Here is an 8963-nt window from a genome sequence, read left to right on the forward strand (position 1 = left end):
AAGTGTTATAGAATTTATACATTAAAGAAAGACACATTTTTGGTGTATGCAAATACCTACAACATTTCTATATATTCAGCAAGATTTGGAGACTGCAACTAGTCAAACCTTCAAAAAACTAACTATATTGATAATGTAGCTTCATTTCATTAAAACTTCTTTCAACAATAATATCTTCTTGGACTATACTCAGACTCAAGATTCTTGAAGGGTATTTCGGTGTCTTTCTATATTTGGCTTATTTTATTGTATTTCATACATCAAAATAAAAACAACTAAAATAAGAATAAAAAGATCCAGACTCTGAAATATTTTCAATTTATAGATGTATTCAGAGACAATTTTTTATGATTAAAACTCTCCAAGACTTGAACAGAGACACATTTGCAGTCCAATGTTTCGGGTGACAGAGGCTATAAGATCACAAGTTTCAGAAATCTGCAAGATCCTATATCAATTAAAAAAAAATAGGTAAGGCCTAGAGGTAGAGTACCCTTGGTTTAAATCCCTAGTACCACAAAACAAACAATTAAATGTGTCTATTTACTTGGAAAGCATACATTTTCTACACAATGAACAATAAAACAGCAGTTATGATTTTATTAATGTGTCTGTATAAAAGATTTAATTTCAGTAATGGGGAAAAAAGTTAATTCTCGTGTCACTGTATTTCTGGACAAACTTCTAGTCAAATGTAGAATAGAAAGTATGTTGGCTTTACTAAATCAAGCAAACTCCAAACTATCCGAAGGTGGCTCCAAGGGGAGAATCTCAGTAAGATGAAAGTAATTTTGCTTTGAAGTTTACATTATTTTTTTGTTCTTGTTGCTGTTTTGTTGTACCACGGATTAAACCCAGAGGTGCTCAACCATTGACACACACTCAGCCCTTTCATATATTTTGTTCAAAGACAGGGTCTCCTTAAGTTGCTGAGGCTGGCATTGAACTTGTGGTCTTTTTAACTTGAGCCTCCTAAACCACTACCAGGTGTACACTAAAACATCTGGATGAATTTTACCTTCTTTTGATATATTTTCTTTATATCAGTGCTATTATTTTGCAGGTCATAAAGTAGTGTGACTCTGGTCTCATTATCTTTCAAAGTAAAACTCTAAACTGACAGTTTTAAACTCAGGCCTGCTCCAGTGTGTCTGTTGGACAAGGGTGGGAATACCAGATGGAGGGGGCAATTAAGACTGACCAAAATCTACACAATCAAGTTTTCAAGGTTTATTTACACACTATAAGTTGATATTTTACTAATACTAGTTTAGGATCCTTGTTCCTGGGTAGTCTTTATGTGGAAAGTTCCATCTCTGTTTCACACAGTGTTTACAGTTATCCTTTATTTTGTTTCAATCTCGGTAGGACATGTTTCCAGAAATTTGTTTAAGATATTCCAATTTATTGGCATATAACTTAAAAAAATATTTTGTAGTCATCCTTTGAATTCCAGTGGCATCTTGTTGTGATGTTTCCATTTTCTCTAACTTTATTTATTTTGGTATTTTCTTTTTCTTTTGATTATGTAGCTGAGGTTTGTCAATTGTGTTTATATTTTCAAACAACCAACTCTTTGCTCCATATATGTATTGTATTGTTCTTTTAATCTCTATTTCATTTACTTCTGCTCTGATCTTTATTATATCTTCCTATCTACTCACTTTAGGTTTTGTTTCTTCTGGTTTTTCTAAGGCCTTGAGATACATCATCTTTTAAGAGGTATAATGCTTGTCCTTTTTAGTTTTATTTAATAGGTTCAAGTGATATTTTGCAGAAGATAGAATGAAATAGTAGGTGAAGATTTTGAATAGTTCAAATCCAGCAGATGAAAGGCAAGTATAAAATCAAATCAGAAGGACTCACTTATATATATATATATTAGTAACAGTAAATAAATTACAACAAGGGACATATTGCAAGTGAAATGTGATGATTTTTCTCTATTTATCCCATGGAATGAAAATAACTCTTTTTTTTTCCTCTGCTGAAATCTGGAATCACTTATGCTACAGGAATTAAATAAATAAATTTTAATTTGTTCTAGTTAGTTATACATGAGTAGAATGCATTTTGACACATAATATGTAAATGGAGTATAACTTCTCATTCTTCTAGTTGTACATGATGTAGAATCACACCAGTCGAGTGATCGTGTATGTACATAGGGTAATAATATCCAATTCATTCTATTGTTCTTCCTATGTCCTTATGCCCTCCCCTCCCTTCACTCCTCTCTGCCTAATCCATTCTATCAGCCCCCTCCCCTTATTGTAAATTACTATCCTAATATCAAAGAAAATACTTGGCCTTTGTTTTTGGGGGGAATTGACTTATTTCACTTAGCATGATATTCTCCAGCTCCATGCATTTCCAGCAATTGTAATTTCATTTTTTTAAGGATGAATAATATCCATTGTGTATACATATATCACATTTTTAAAAATCTATTCATCTGTTGAAGAGCAACTAGGTTGTTTCCATCCTTTAGCTCTTGAGAGTGGAGCTCTTATATGGCTACACAACTTTAGTATGCTGATTTTAAGTCCTTTGTGTATAAACCAAAGAGTGAGATAGCTGGGTCAAATGGTGGTTCCATGTCAGGTTTTCTGAGGAATCTCCATACTGCTTTCCATAATGGTTGCACTTATTTACATTCCCTCCAGTAATGTATGTGTACCTTTTTGCCCACATCCTCACCAACATTTATTTTTGCTTGTATTCTTGATGATTGTCATTCTGACTACAGTGAGATAAAATCTTAGAGTAGTTTTGATTTGCAGTTTTCTAATTCTACAGATGTTGAACATTTTTTCATATATTTGGTAATCATTTGTATTTCTTCTTCTGTGAAGTGTCTGTTCAGTTCTTTAGCTCATTTACTGACTGTGTTATTTGTTTATTTGGTGTTAAGTTTTTGAGTTGTTTTTATATCCTGGAGATTAAAGCTCTATCTTAGGTGCACATGATAAAGGTTTTCTTCCATTCTATAGCCTCTCTCTTCATGTTCTTGATTGTTTCATTTGCTGAGAAGAAGCTTTTTAATTTGAATACATCTCATTTATTAATTCTTTGCTTCTTGCACTTTGGGAGTCTTTTTAAGGAATTTAGAGCCTAGATTAACGTGGTCAAGATTTGGACCTACTTTTTCTTCTATTAAGCATAGGGTCTCTGTAGAGCCTAAATCTTTAATCCCCTTTAAGTTGAGTTTCATAGAGGGAGAGATTGGTGTTTAATTTCATTTTGTTACTGATAGAGTTTCAATTTTCCTGGCACCGTTTGTTGAATAGTCTATCTTTCCTCCAGTGAAAATTTTGGGAAACTTTGTCTAGTATGAGATAGCTATATTTATGTGGGTTTGTCTCCATGTCTTGTATTCTAAACCATTGGCCTATGTGTCTGTTTTGTTGCCAATACCATGCCATTTTTGTTATGATCTCTTAGCATAGTTTAAGTTCTGGTATTGTGATGGTGCCTACCTTACTCTTCTTGATAAAGATTGTTTTGGTTATTCTGTGCCTCTTATTTTGCCCAATAAATTTATAATGGCTTTTTCTTTCTTTATAAAGAATGTCATTGGGGTTTTAATAGAAATTTTGCTAAATATATATAGTCCTTTTGATAGTATGGCCATTTTGTTCATATTAATTCTGCCTCTTCAGGAGCGTGGGAGGTCTTCCCATCTTCTAAACTCTTATTCAATTTCTTTGTTGTTCTTCAGTTTTCATTGTAGAGATCTTTCACCTCTTTTATTAGATTGATTCCCAAGTATTTTTCTTTAGGTTACTGGGAATAGGGTAGTTTTTCTAACTTCTCTTTCAGTAAGTAGATTTACCACTGATGTACAGGAATGTATTTGATGTAAGGGTGTTGATTTTATGACCTGCTATTTTGACAAATTTATTTATTAGTTCTAGAAGATTTTTGGCAGAATTTCCTGGATCTTCTAAATATAGATCATGTCATCAGCAAATAGTAATGGTTTGAGTTCTTTTTTTCCTATTCATATCCCTTTAATTTCTTTTCTCTGTCTAATTGCTCAGGCAGGAGTTTCAAGGATAATGTTGAATAGAAGTAGTAAAAGAAGAGATGCTTGGATCCAGAGGAGAGACCTGCCTGCCCTGCCACCCCACACCAGGAGACCTGAAGAGAGGCCATGTCCATACATGGAGAGCCACCCATGCTGGGGTTCCTTATTCGGCAAAACATGGCTCCACAGCCCAACATCAGGGTACATATAGGCTTGAAGCTGCCATCACCACAAAATTGGGATAGCACCACTTCTATCAAGGGATAACAATAAGGACCTGGTAATACATCACCAAGGTCCCTGGGGAGCTGGCTACGCCAGTGGTTTCTCTACTAGGGGTGCTAACAGTTATCCTGTTGCTGAGGCAACATAGGGTCTTGCATGGGGTTGCCTGTCTCTTGTTTCTCCTACTAATAGCCAACTTCTCATGATTACCTCTCACTTTTTATATAATCTAATACTCAATATTCTCACTGTTTTATCTCATAAACATCTCAGCCAACCCCACATTCCCCCTTCCATCATTGGAAACTGTAAACCATTATGCAAACCTTTCAACTATATGGTAGAAGGTAACCAAACTCATCATTTTTTATTATAATGACAAGAATGTAAATGTAATAATAGAAGCTAAATGATATATGGCTGCACGTTGGGTAAATTGAGTGCTGTGATATTGATCTCTCCCTTAGAAGTGAGGTATTGTTAATCTATGGGGACACCATAAGACAATAGGGAAGAAGCTGTAATAACTTTGATCTACACTGCAAGAGAGGATGACACATAGACATCATGAAAAAACAAGGGAGGAAAGTGCCCCAACCAAACCAAGATGCTACAATAGAATCCATAGATAGGGCAGTAGGTGAAATGTCAGAGAAGGGGTTCAGAATATACATAACTAAAATGATTTGTGAATTAAAGAATGACCTAAGTAAGCAGATATAGGCAACAAAGAGATAAGAGAACAAGTACAGGCAAAGATAGATCACACCAGTAAAGAGATAAGAGAGCAAATACAGGCTGCAAGAGAGTACTTCCAGAAAGAGATAGAGATATTGAGGGGGAAAAAAAAAAAACAGAAACCCATGAAATGAAAGAAACAATAAGCCAATTAAAAAACTCAATACATAACATCACCAACAGACTGGATCACTTGGAAGACAGGACCTCAGGCAATGAAGACAAATATACAATCTTGAAAATAAAGTTGACCTCACAGTGAAGATGGTAATAAACCATGAACAGAGATTTTTTTTCTCTTTCCTTTATTAATAGAATTATGGTAATGTAAAATTACTTATGGGTGTTTCCCAGATATCTTTAGAAATATATGTTTCCCAGATTTCTTTGGAAATGGAATAAGAATGCACGAAGAAGGTGAAAGATATCCATCCAAGGGGATGGTGTATGGGAACACATGAGTGAACAAATGATATTTCTCCAAAATTGTACTGAAGGAGCAGGGACCAGGGGCATATGCCTGTAATCCCAGCTGCTAAGGAGGCTGAAGCAGGAGAACTGCAAGTTCAAAGTCAGCCTAAGCAACTCTGACTCAAAATAAAAAAAATAATAATAATAATGATAAAAAGGGCTAGGAATGTGGCTCAATGGTTGGGTGCCTCTTGGATCAATCCCTGGTACAAAAAAATAATAATCATTATTGAAGGAAATAATTATCATTGATCTCTTTTCCACATTATATTTTCCTCCAGTTCCACTTCTCTCTTTTTTCCTCTCAAAATGGTACTTCCTTAGATTTTTCTCAATTAAGAAAATGCTGACTTTAAACTTCCAACTTAAACCAAAGGCATCCTTTTAAAGTGCTGAGTTCTCAACTGAAAGATTTTGAGGTCTCAAAAAATTATATGCCTTGGTGCCTGGCCTCAGCATTATTTTCCCCCTCAACCTTTCAAAGGAAAGATCACAGGAATCCAAGATGGGAAATTTAACCTAATAAAACCATAAAAATTTGACACTTGAATATTTTCATACTTTTAATTGGTATAGTGGTACATAATAAATAATTACATTTAAAATATATATTGCATTTGTTAAATAAAGTAGATAGGCATCATTATCCAAAATACATGTATGAAGACATGAAGTAAGTGTCAACATACTTTATATACAAACAGAGATATGAAAAATTGTGGTATATATGTTTAATAAGAATTGTAATGCAAAAAAAGTACATGTATGAAGACATGAATTAGTGTGAACATACTTTATATGCAAAGATATGAAAAAAATGCACTCTATATGTGGAATAAGAACTGTAATGCATTCTGCTGTTGGGTATTTAAAAAAATAAAATCAATTTTAAAAATAAATAAATAATATGGATAGGAGTCTCCTTTTGAGAAAATAGGAGAGAATGGCCAATCACATAAACAGGCCAGTTTTTATCCAACACAGTAAAATAATGTTCTGTTAACATTAAGGGTTCTTTTCACCCTTACAAGGAAAGCAAAGTGATGTTAATCAGTTCACATTGTCTTATGCCCTTCCCTAGCTTCTGCTCAAACTACCTTATAAAAACCAATTGTTCTGCTAGACATGGCAGAGTGCTTCTCTATTTCTGTGTTTTCATTTCTTTTTACACTTCTCCATTTATAAATGAAATAAAATTCATGAGTTGAAAATAAAGTGAATTAGATTATTTGACCAAATTTGTTGAAATTTTGCCTTTCTATGAATCAAAAGAAAAATCTTAATTAAATTCAAATGTATTTATGTGAGCAATTATAAATAAAACAGTGCAATGCATAATAGAACAAAAGCAGTTCTCAAATCAGACAGTCCCTAGACTAAAACAATTTCAGGGAATTCCAGCCCAGGACTTTATCTAACAGCATTTATAGAAGATGGAAGTGAGATATAGAGACAACTTAATTGGTTACTGAGTTATAGAGCATTCTGTGTTTACCTGATGCTCAGATACTGTGGTGAAACTCTGTAAACTTAGTCTGAGATATATATATATATATATATATATATATATATATCCCCTGAGAATTGAAGACCTCTTGAGCCACGGGGATTACCAACATGCAGAACAGCACCATGCTTGGTCTGTTAGGCTTAGTGTAGGAGCTCAGTCCAAATCAATGTCCTCTGATGTATTTTATTTAACAACATCCAGAGATATAAGGAAAAAAAAGAGAAATGAGGAAATTGTACCCCAATAACACATACAATTAGTAGTTTAGCTGGAAGCCAAAACAACATTTTCTGATTTGAAAGTAGTACAGTTTCCATCATCTAATATCCTTAACACATAATCCTGAATCATTGGTCATTAGCAATAAACCAAAGTGAACATGACAGCAGAACAGTGGGAAGATGTTCCTCCAAGTCCACAGTACCCTCAGCCACAGTTGGAGCAATAAACTGGATTCTGCTGGTTGCATTGAGGGTTCAGGGCAAGCACTCCATTTATTCTCTTATCATTGCTTTGCTTAATTTTGTTACACACAGGTTTTCTTTTCAGCTACTAATTCACCATCTCAATTAGTTCCTTGAATATCTGTTTTTCACAGTGTGTCCTTCATATAACGCCTTTCTCAGCATTGTATCAATGATATTCTTTTTCAATTTGTAACTCTTCCTTTTACATTAACCTGCTTTGTTATAACTCAACACATCCTATTCTTTCTGTTAGATGCAGGACAGGATGAACTGTGTTGTCTGCAGGGCAGGCTGAACAAATGTTAGCTGCAGGATAGCCCACGCACTCAAACCCCCTCTGTCTGGTACTTTATCACCTGTTTGCAACAAGTCTGAACACTCGACCCCACTCAAGGCTGAGCACTCAACCCCCGGCTCAAGGCTGAACACTCAACCTGCTGCTCAAGGCCGAGCACTTAACCCCCTTGTGTGCCAACAAGGCAGCTTGCAAACCCAGAGAAGCTGTTAGATTTAGGCAGCACAGCAAAAGGGCTATAAAAGCCTTCCCAGCCGCCCCCCCCCCCCCCACTTCTCTTTCTCTCTTTTCTCCTCTGTTGCACTGCTGCAATAAAGATCTCTTGGTCACTCCGAATGTTGTGGTCACTTTCCTTTCATTGTTGCCGAAACCCGGGAAGAGAGTTAAAACCCACTTTTGGGTCCCTCTTCCTTCAGAAGTGCCACTCACTGCATAGCCTGAACCCATTTTTTCGACCGCCAGAACTCTATCCACCTCTGGCCTTCAATTGGTGAGTTTTCCCTTCCTGGAGTCCTAAACCCAATGGTGGGTTTGACCATTGATTGTCCGGAAAACCTCTTTGCCCACCAGCGGGGAGGAAAACACCCCACCACAGCCTTTAAGGCTACAGTGTGTTAGGGTCTGTAAACAAGTCAAGATGGCACCTGGCATTTTGCCAGAGGGAGTGGTTTGTGAAGTAACGCCAGCGAGCCATTAAGTATGGAGATTCCTTATTGGTTGACTGCTGTATCTAGTTTATATTAATTAAGATAAGCTGTGTGTAATGTATATATACCCCTCCTGTCCTACAATAAACGGCTCCCACTACTGCTGTATCAATGTACACAAGTTGTTCGTCACTCCCCCGGTTATTTTGCTGCAGCTGGACTGCGGTAGATGGTGGCCAGTACGGAGAGCCCCAAGACACTCGGGGGTAAGTGACGAAAAAAAGCTGCCCGTCCCAAGATAGGACTGGAGCAAATCTGCTCGTCCCTAGACAGATAGGGCGAGAGGAAAAATGGCCATTTTGAAAAAATGGAGAAGATTGATACAGTATGTTTGTGTCTTGTTTTGTCTTGAAATGTTGTATTGTCTTTGTGAAGAAAATATGGAAGGGGTGAGAAGTCAATTACTAAGGGAAGGAGGCACCCCAGTGGAACCAAGAATAGTTAGGGCATGTGTTGATAAGAGCCCAGGAACTCTAGTCAAAAAGAAAAAGAAAGTTCAGAAGAAGAAGGATTATCAGGA

The sequence above is a fragment of the Marmota flaviventris genome, chromosome 9 (assembly GCF_047511675.1).
Source record: "Marmota flaviventris isolate mMarFla1 chromosome 9, mMarFla1.hap1, whole genome shotgun sequence".
NCBI lineage: Eukaryota > Metazoa > Chordata > Mammalia > Rodentia > Sciuridae > Marmota > Marmota flaviventris.